We start from the raw sequence: 10833 nt of genomic DNA on the forward strand, positions 1-10833 counted from the left end.
AAAGACATTGTGGGTTTCATTCCAGACCACCGCAATAAAGCAAAAACTGCATTAAGCAACTCACACAAATGTTTTGGTTTCCCTGTGCATATGAAAGTTATGTTTACCCTACACTATAGCCTGTTAAGTTTGCAATGGCATTATGTTCAAAAACTTCTGTACATACCTTAATTCAAAACTACGTTATTGGTTAAAAAATGCTAATAACCTGAGCCTTTAGCAAGTCTTTTTGCTGGTGGAGGGTGTTACCTCCATGTTGATGGCTGCTGGCTGATCAGAGTGGTGGTTGCCAACGGTTGGGGTGGCTGAGGCAATTTCTTCTTTTTTTTTTTTTGAGACGGAGTCTCGCTCTGTCACCCAGGCTGGAGTGCTGTGGCCAGATCTCAGCTCACTGCAAGCTCCGCCTCCCGGGTTTACGCCATTCTCCTGCCTCAGCCTCCGAGTAGCTGGGACTACAGGCGCCCGCCGCGTCACCCGGCTAGTTTTTTGTATTTTTAGTAGAGACGGGATTTCACCGGGTTAGCCAGGATGGTCTCGATCTCCTGACCTCGTGATTTGCCCGTCTCGGCCTCCCAAAGTGCTGGGATTACAGGCTTGAGCCACCGCACCCGGCCGAGGCAATTTCTTAAAATAGAACAACAAGGAAGTTTGCTGTAGCTAATGACTCTTCCTTTCACAAGTGAGAATTAAGTGGTGAAGCCATCAGGTCCTGGACTTTGTTGAAAGCCTTTTTATTACTGATTCAATCTCATTACTTGCTTATAGTCTGTTCAGGTTTTCCATTTCTTCTTGGTTTAGTCTTGGTAGGTTGTATGCGTCAAGGATTTTGTCCACTTCCTCTAGGTTTTCAAATTTATTGTAGAGTTGTTCATAATAGTCTCTAATAATTCTTTTTATTTCTGTCATATATGTTATGTCTCTTTTTGTTTCTGAATTTACTTATTTGTGCCTTCTCTTTTTCTTAGTCTAGCTAACAGTTTGTTGATATTTTTAAACCTGCTTTTTGTTAACCTTTTGTAATTTTTGCCTCAAATTTGTTTATTTGTTTGTTCTTCATTATTTATTTCCTTTTAATAATTTGGGGTTTGGTTTGTTCTTACTATTCTAGTTTCTTGAGGTAGAATTGTTCAGTACCTTATTTGAAAGTTTTCTAGTTTTTTTGATCCAGGCATTTATTGCTAAAAACATACTTCTTAATAACTGCTTTTGCTGTGTCCCCTATGTTTTGGTATGTTGTGTTTCTAGTTACATTTGTTTCAAGGAATTTTTAAATTTCATTCTTAATTACTTTCTTCACTCATTGTAACTCAAGGGCATGTTGTTTAATTTCCACGTCTGTACAGTTTTGAATGTTCCTCTTGTTACGAATGTCTAGTTTTATTCCATTGTGGTAAGATAAGATACCTGATATAATTTCAATTTTTAAAAATTTGTTGAGACTTGTTTTGTAGCCTAACATATGGTCTATCTTGGATAATGTTTCATGTGCTGATGAAAAGAATGTGTATTCTGCAGCTGTTAGGTGAGATGTTCTGTAAATGTTTGTTATGTCCATTTGGCCTATGGTGGAGTTTAAGTCTATGTTTCTTTGTTGATTTTCTGTCTAGATGATTTGTCCAATGCTGAGCGTGAGATACTGAAGTGCCCAACTCTTATTGTAACTGGGTCTATCTCCCTCTTTAGATCTAGATATTCACTTTATATGTCTAGGTACTCTGGTGTTTGAGTGCATACATATTTACAATTTCACACATATTACAATTATATTTCTTGCTGAATGGAACCCTTTATTATTATATAATAATCTTGTTTGTCACTTCTTATGGTTTTTAACAAGTATAGCTATTTCTGCTCACTTTTGGCTTCCATTTGCATGGAATATCTTTTTCCTTCCCTTCATTTTCAGTCTATGTGTTTCTTTACAGGTAAGGTGAGTTTATTTTAGATAAAATATAGTTGGGTCTTATTTTTTAATCCACTCAGCAAGTCTATATCCTTCATGGTGTATTTAATCTATTGACATTCAAAGTTATTATTGGTAGGTGAGGAGTTACTGCCAACATTTTATTGTTTTCTGATTGTTTTGTATATGTTTTGTTCCTTTCTTCCTCTCTGTTTACTTTTGAAGTTGGGTAGTTTTCTGTAGTGATAAGGTTTCATTCCTTTCTCTTTCTCCTTTATGTATTGACTCTAACAGTGACTTAAAGTTTTGCATGTTTTAATGATAGCGGTTATCATCTTTTTACTTCCAGATGTAAGACTCCCTTGGGCATTTCTTGTAAGGCTGGTCTACTAGTGATGAATTATCTTTGTTTTTGTTTATCTATGACAGATTTTATGTCTTCTTCATTTGTAAAGGATAGCTGTGCTGGGTATAATATTCTTGGCTGAAAGATTTTTTTCTTTCAGAACTTCAAATATATCATCCCATTCTCTTCTAGCCTAAGGTTTCTGCTGAGAAATCAGCTGTTAGTCTAATGGGGATTCCATTATAAGTGTCTTACTTCTCTCTTGCTATTTTAAAAAATCTTTGTCTTTGATTTTTCACAATTTGATTATAATGTCTGGGTTGAATGTATTCTTTGATCTTCCTGAAACTAGATGTCTAGCTCTCTTTCAAGAGTTAGGAATTTTTATGCTCTTATTTTATTAAATATGTTTTCCTCATATTTTCTCTTCACTTTTCCTTCTGGAATGCCCATAATATGAATATTTGATCAAATTAATGGTGTCCCATAAATCCTGTAGGCTTTTTTCATTCTTTTTTATTCTTTTTTGCCTGCCTGTGTTATTTCAAAGGACTTGTCTTCAAGTTCAGAAATCATTTATTCTGCTTGATCTTGTCTGTAAAGCCATTGATTGTATTTTTTCATTTCATCCCTTGAACTGTTAAGCTCTTAGGGCTTCTGTTGGTTCTTTTTATGATATCTGTATCTTTACTAAATTTCTCTTTCAAATCCTGTTTTCCTGATTTCATTGACTGGTCTATGTGTATTACCTTATATCTCACTGAGTTTCCTTAAGATTATTCTTTTTTCTGTCATTTCATATATTTATGATTGGGATCTATTACTGGATAATTATTATTTCCCTTTGTAGGTGACATGTTTGCTTGCATTTCATGGTTGGTGAGTTTCTATATTGATTTCTATGCATCTGGTGTAAAAGTCACCTTTTCCAATTTTATGGAGTAGCTTTACTTGTATGAATTTATTTGTATGAATGGGTCTTGGATGTCAGTTCATTGGGATATACTGGCCTTGATTCCACATGGATGCAGTAAGTGTAGTCTCCATGTAGTTTATTCAGCTCTGATCCACACTAGTAACATTTGCAAGTTACTCAGTGGCCTAGGCTAAGGAAGTTTGTGGTGATGGTGGTGCAGCTTTGCCAAGGGTGGGCTCACTGGGCTGTTTCTCAGGGTAGGAGTGTGTGCAGGCATACAGTGGATCAGAAAACTTGGAGTATGGCTTTATGTGGCTGGCCATGGTGCTGTCACTCTAGCCAGGAGCATGGGGATGAAGTTGCTCAACCAAGACATGCCAGCCAGATGTGCCTTGCAGGACAGTTTCCCAGGCCCAGGATGCAGGCACACAGCTGTTTGCCTGGCCTGGAAGCATGCACTCCCGGAGTGGCCTGAAGGGCTGTTTCTCAATCTGGTATGTGGGTACACAGCTGCTCATCTGGCCTGGGGCCAGTCTGCTGGGGGAAACTCATAGGCCAAATATATAGCTGCATGGCTGCTAAGCTGGACTGAAGGTATCTTTGCCAGGACTGCCCAAGGGGGGTGTTTCTCCGGCCTGGGATACAGTCAAATGACTTCTCAACTGTCCTGGATGTGTATCTGCTGGGGGTAGTCCATAGGGCTATTCTAGCTCAGGATGTGGGCACACTGCTGCTCAGGTGGCCTGGGTGGTGCCTGCCAGGGGAAGCCCACGTGCTGCTATGACCCACAATGTTCCTCAACCTGGGACACAGGTATGTGGCTGCTTAGCTGGCCTGAGGGTATGCTGGCCAGAGTAAGCTCCCAGGGTTGTTTCTTGGCCCTGAGACTTGGGCATACACAGTTGCTTGCCTCTCACGTCTGAGACACAGGTGCAAGGCCCACTCAGTGGTGTGCCTGCTGGGGGCAGCCTGTGGGACTATTTTTCAGGCCCTTATTAAAGGCAGAGGGCTCCTGGGCAGGCCAGGAGCATGTCTGTGGTGGATGGGGCCTGCAGGGCTGTTTCTCAGGTCCTGAGCATGGGCTCGGAGTCACTCTGTTGACCTGGGGGTGTATCAGCTGCTCAGAGGCTTAGGGGCCTCTCCCACTTGGGAGAGGGCAGGTAGTGGTTTGGCTGGCTTAAGAGTGAGTTTACCCTGGATGGGACTGCAGATTAATCCTCTGTCTGGAAGTGTGGTGGTGGGGCTTGATTTCCCTGCTCTGCAGTACTTGAGTTACAGCCAATCCTGGGACCAACCTCCACACAGCTGGGATTGTGGCTTTAACCCACCCATGTGGGCTTGGTGTACTGAAGGTAAAGCTACAGTGCTGGAGAGGCACAGTGGCTACTGGCCCCCAGAGGAGGGCACACTCAAGAGATGACTCTGGTCTCAAGATGGTGCTGTGTTGCTGCAGCTTAGGTCTCTGGGGGTGGGAAGTCTTCACCTTGTACTCCTAGTCCAGGACATGCAGCTGTGATAATTCTTGGCAGTACTCCAAATTGGCCTCAGGGCTTGCAAAGACTGTGAGATTCTCCTGTTGTAAAGACTTTGTGTTTGTGATGGCAGTGGGGCTGGTGGGGATCTTCTGCTTACCTTCACCCTGCAATGAGACGTCCCTCCTCTCTCTGGGCCAATTCAATCCAGACGGGGGAGAAGGGGCTGCAGAGGCTGAGTGTTTCCATGCTGTGGGGACTTCCAGTCACCACAGGTGTGTCTCCACTCCTTTGCTGCACTCTAGGACTATCCCTTTGATACTCTAATCAAATCTTAGATGTGTATTTGTTGCCTCGGTTCTTTCTTGTAGGGGAGACAAGCACCAGGCATCTCTAGTCACCCATCTTGCTTGATTTACCATAATTCGTAAGGGCCCTAGGATTTTCAGAATAGTCAATGATTGTTGGCTTCAACTTAAAGCCACCAGCTTCATTAGCCACTAACAAGAGAACTGGCCTGTGCTTTGAAGCTTTGAAACCATGCGTTGACTTCTCCTCTCTAAATACAAAAGTCCTAGATGGCATCTTCTTCCAATAAAAGGCTATCTTGTCTACACTGAAAATCTGTTGGTTAGTGTGGCCACCTTCATCAATTATCTCAGCTAGATCTTCTGGATAACTTGCTGCTGCTTCTGCATTGGCACTTGCTGTTTACCTTGTACTTTTATGTTAAGGAGATGGCTTATTTCCTTAAACCTCATGAACCAACCTTTTAGCTTCAAGCTTTTCTTCTGCAGCTTCCTTACCTCTCCCAGCCTTCACTGAATCAAAGAGTGAGGGCCTTGTCCTGGATTAGGCTTTGGCTTAAGGGAATGCTGTGGCTGGTTTGATCTTTTATCCAGACCACTAAAACATTCTCCACATTAGCTATCAGACTGTTTTGCTTTCTCATCATTTGTATGTTCACTGGAGTAGCAGTCTTAATTTTCTTCCAAAAGTTTTTTGGCTTTTTCATTTTGTTTTTTGTTTTACATTCACAACTTGGCTGAACTGGTGCAAGTCTAGCCTTCCTCACAATCATTTCTAGCTTTTGGTTTAAAGTGAGAGACATGTGACTCTTCCTTTCACTAGGACACTTAGAGACCATCGTAGGCTTATTAAATGGCCTACTTTCAATATTATTGTGTCTCAGGGAATAGGGAGGCCCACGGAGAAGGAGAGAGATGGGGGAATGGCTAGTCAGTGGAGCAGTCAGAACCAACATGTCATTAATTAGGCTGGTCATCTTAATATGGGCATGGTTCGTGTTGCCCCAAAATAATGACAATAGTAACATCAAAGATCACTGATCACAGTTCACCATAACAGGTATGATAATAAAAAGTTTGGAATATTGCAAGAATTATTAAAATGTGACAGAGACACAAAGTGAGAACATGCTGTTGGAAAAATAAAACCAGGAGACTTGCTCAACGCAGGGTTGCTACAAACCTTCAGTTTATAAAAAAAGTAATATCTGAGGGGCAATAAAGTAAAGCACAATAAAACAAGATATATCTGCATACACACACACACACATAAATATAAACTATATATGTATACATATACATATATAGGCTAAAGATATATACATATATGTTTTCATATATACACACACATGCTTATATATATAAAAGGATATATATATGAGACTACTGATGTTATTAATTTGGGTCAGTGCTAAAGAATATGTCTATATATATAGATATGTATATACACATTTAAATATGAAAATATATAGACATGTATAGAGACATGTGTATCTACATACACACAAATACATATTTATATACCTATATATACTACATATATAGCTAAAAGATATATCTGTGTATATATATACACACACATATATACATGTGTGTTGTGTGTTGTGTGTGTGTGTGTGTATAGATAGATCCTTTAGAAGTGACCCAAATTAATAACCTCAGTAGTTTTCAATGACACCACCACTGAAAGGCAAGTTATATCAAAGATATATCAAAGTAGTGAAAGACTACTGATGTCATTTTATCCGGGCCAGTGCTAAGGATTAAAAATGAACAGGTCAGGTCAAGTGACTTCAGAGACATACTTTTCTGGTTGAAGTTATATACTATTGCTCTACATTTATAAACTGGTTGAACTCTGAAAATATCTATGTCAGTGATTTGGAGTCTACTATTAATATATCATTTTTTCCTAGAAGAAAACCTTACATTATGTAAAGGTGCTCTTGGGCCTTAACAAAAAGTCTAATGAATCACAGTTTAAGTGCAGTTCTGTATTACTTCATTTGTGAGTGAATTTTACCAATCTCAATACATCCCTCTCTTCTTTCTCTCCATATTTTGAAATTTCACCCATCATTGATGACTCTACCACACATTACTCTTTTTAGTTCAATGGCGTAATAGCTAAAGCATTAAAAATGAATGTAGCAAGACTCCACGTCATCCTAGACTTATTTTTCTGATACAAATTAGCAATAATTATTCTACAATCTATAATCTAGTTACCCTGAAAAATTGACATTAATCAGTTATTTATTTGAAACCTGGTATTTAATTTTTCTCTGGAAATGAAGTTTTAGATGTTTGTAATGAAATTTTTTGGCCTGTGAAAAAAACTTAATGAACCAAGTTTATATACATTTCTTTACTCCTAACCCTAATCCCCAAGTTACCATTTCTGGCAAAATTTACAGAAGTTCAACTTCAGTTTGTAAATACCCACCTTGCTTACCCTTGTAATTTTCTGCTTTCTCACGTTCAAATACCACCAGTAACTCTTCACCAATCATGGATGTCTTTCCTGCCCCTCAGATAGGGCTAAGTAACTACAGACCCAAGGCAGGGCCTCCATACAATCTGATGGTGGGTTTACCTTTGGGGCAGTAGCCTCATGTGGTAACAGACGGAGAGACCGGGGTCTATTAGCTTTGTTCTTTTCTGTTGAGAGCTCCTCAGCTCCCTGCCCACTGTTACCTCCTCCTTGCTCCAAACAGGATGGCTGCCTCTTTTGGCTCACTCTGGTAGAGTATCATACAATACACACATTCTCATATTTTTCTAAGGTTTCAGGGTGCTGCTAAATAAGGGTGATCAATGGAATAGGAATAAGAAGCATTCCTCTTAAGACCTATTCCTCTTTTATCCAACTAGATCGAAGAAAGAAAGGTAACTGCAGATACTACAGTAATAAGACTTTAGAAAACAGTGTCTAAAACATTTTGTATTGTCATGGATGCTCCAATGAACTTCCCAAATCTGAATCTCTCTTTTCCACATGTATGCTTTTGTGTGTGTGTACGTGTGTATTTACATATATATGTTTACATCTAGTTTTTTATTTACTTAAACCTCAAATTTTGTTGAAAGTCCCTTCATGTGTTACTGTTGTCATGTCACTGAAGGCAGTGCTGATGGAGCAAAAAGGTACATAGGCACGGAGTGAATTTCTCTTTTTTGACACTATTAGCAAATACATTTTTTGTACCAAAAGTAGATTTTCCATAAATATGAAATACGTACATATATACGTGAGAGTATGCAAATCCTACCACATAAGCCCAGTAAGTGAAGTCCAACAATTAACAAAGACTCATTTATCATGGTCAATTAATCAGAGATTGATTAAACTATATATAAATTAAACCTATGTACATATTAGAAATACATTTTAGCCAAGCACAGTGGCTCATGCCTGTAATCCCAGCACTTTGGGAGGCTGAGGCGGGCAGATCACGAGGTCAGGAGTTCAAGACCAGCCAGGCCAATATAGTGAAACCCTGCCCCTACGAAAAATACAAAAACTTAGTCGGGCATGGTGGCACGTGACTGCAGTCCCAGCTACTCAGGAGCTGAGGCAGGAGGATCGCTTGAACCTGGGAAGTGGAGGCTGCAATGAACTGAGATCGTGAGACTGTGCTCCAGCTTGGGCAGCAGTGAGACTTCGTCTCAAAAAATAATAATAATAGAAATGCATTTTAATTTGCCCGTGCCTCCAACGTCCTATAAAATAAGGACGTCTTAAAAATCAATACTACATACAAAACTCACATACTATTGCTTAATGGGCAACTACAGAATTCTCACCTAGATGTTTCCTTAATCAGTCACTGATTAAACACAATCCTTTTATTCCTTCTGTAAAATCTCATTCATTTTGCAAATTTTCTTGAGCATTACACTACAATTAACTTGAATCAGGTTTTCCATATTACTTACACCTTTATGATTTATTTCTAGGAGAGGTTTTCACATGACTGGGAAAACTCTCCATCACCTCCTTCCTTTCATTGATCGTGCTAGTCTTTCCTGCCCATGAGACATAGTGAAGTACCCTAAGGAAAGTGGCATCCAACGAGGTGGTGGGTTTGGGTTGGGTCTGGGCACCAACCTCACATGTGGACAGAGCTCTCGAGGGTGTGGGACAAGTCCACATTCCATTAGCTCCATTCTTTTTTTCCCAGGGCTTCACTACTCCTTATTGGCCGCTATCTCCTCCACGTTGCAAATAGGATTCTCTCCTTTCTTGGCACACTATGGTAGGGTCTCAAACTCAGGAAACCTGAATCCCTTAAAAAATTGCCTACTAGAAATTGAGGGTGACAAATACACTAACAGGAAGAAGCAGTTCTCCTATGAACTGACTTCCTTATACAACTCCATCAAAAAAGGATGCAAAGTTACCTACAAATGCTACAATGAGGAGAACTGGAAACCCTGTTAAAAACACTGTGTGGCCATGCAGGCTCCTGAGAGTAAATTCCACAAATGTCCGTCTGTCTCTGTGTTTTCTGTTTCCATTGGGTGCGTGGGTCTGTTAGTGTAAATGTGTTGACAAAAGTGTGTATGGATGGAGATAGATGGATCTGTTTGTGTCTGTGCTTGTGTGTGTGTATAGCTCTAAGCACACTTACGCATACGTGTGTCTTTATGGATTGATAACTCACCTTTTACTGACAGGTGACAACAGGGCTGCTCCTTTACGTTCACTGCTGTGTGGGCTAGAGGATGATTAAAGAATACAGTCAGCTAGGAGACATGATTCTCAATTCACTTTTTTGGAAAAATTAGCTTTTATTACTCTAGACAGAAACCAATTAATTTCTGTCAGGAAATCTGAGTCCCATAAAAAAAACTGCTTACTAGGAACTAAGGGTGACAAATACACTAACAGGAGGAAGCAACTCTCCTGTGACCTGCTCTTCTTTATACAACTCCACCAAAGAAGGATGCAAAGTTACTAACAAATGCTACAATGAGAAGAATTGGAAACTCTGCTAAAAAAAAAAAAAAAAATCTATATGGCCATGCAGGCACCTGAGAGTAAATTCCACAAATGTCCGTCTGTTTCCTTTCTCTTTGTTCTAGGTTTCCATCATGTGCATGGATTAATTTGTGTACGCATGTTGAAGAGAAGTGTGGGTGGGTGGGTGGGTGGATGGATGGATGGATGGATGGATGGATGGATGGATTTGCTCATGTGCCTGTGTGTGCGTTTAGTTCTGTGCACACTTATGCTGATGGGAGTCTCTATTTAACTATTTATTACTCACGTTTCAATCGTAAGTGTCTCCTTGGTTGCTCCTTTAAATTCATTTGTCTGTGTACTAGTAGATGATAAAAGAATACAGTCAGATAGGAGACATAATTCTGAATTTGTATATTGGAAAAATTACCTATCATTACTCTAGACAGAAACCAATTAATTTCTGACTATTCATTTGTATAGCACTGTTGGAATATGGAATGTCTTTTTTCTTTATTACAACTGAGGATTTATATGACAACAACCAAAATCATAAGCTGGGGAAATTAGTAATGCTTCTCAGTTTAAGTACACCTCTTTATTATGACCTCAGTCCAATGTGTGACAGACTTTGTGGTGGGAGCTATTTCAAACTCAACTCCTGTTTGCAGGTAGTCAGCCCTCTTATTCCATTCAACGTTCTGCTTCAAAGGCCCTCCAATACCTCCTTACCTTCACCCAGCATGGTGGTTTCTCCTGCCCCACAAAAAGGGTCAGGTAACTAGAGGACTGACACAGAAGCACAATCCAGTGGGACAGTGATTTGAGGTTTGGAGCTCCAGCCTCCGTGGTGGCAGAGTTCTGGAGGGTGGAGAACACCTCCAAGGCTCTTAGCTCTGTTGCTTCCTGCTGAGGGCTTCAC

At 40.0% G+C, this 10833-nt stretch overlaps 1 protein-coding gene across 1 annotated transcript in view; it reads right to left on the reverse strand.

Moving 5' to 3' along the window:
* TPTE2 (transmembrane phosphoinositide 3-phosphatase and tensin homolog 2) overlaps positions 1–10295 on the reverse strand; it is a 72569-nt gene extending 62274 nt beyond the window's left edge. Inside the window, exons 1-2 of the mRNA XM_031655749.1 lie at positions 10219–10295; positions 9613–9666 (exon numbers count right to left, since the gene is read on the reverse strand). The gene's annotated coding sequence lies outside the window, so the exon portion shown is untranslated. The remainder of the gene's footprint in view (positions 1–9612; positions 9667–10218) is intronic.
* Positions 10296–10833: the final 538 nt, after the last annotated feature.

This window comes from Papio anubis, chromosome 15 (assembly GCF_008728515.1).
Source record: "Papio anubis isolate 15944 chromosome 15, Panubis1.0, whole genome shotgun sequence".
NCBI classification, from domain to species: Eukaryota; Metazoa; Chordata; class Mammalia; order Primates; family Cercopithecidae; genus Papio; species Papio anubis.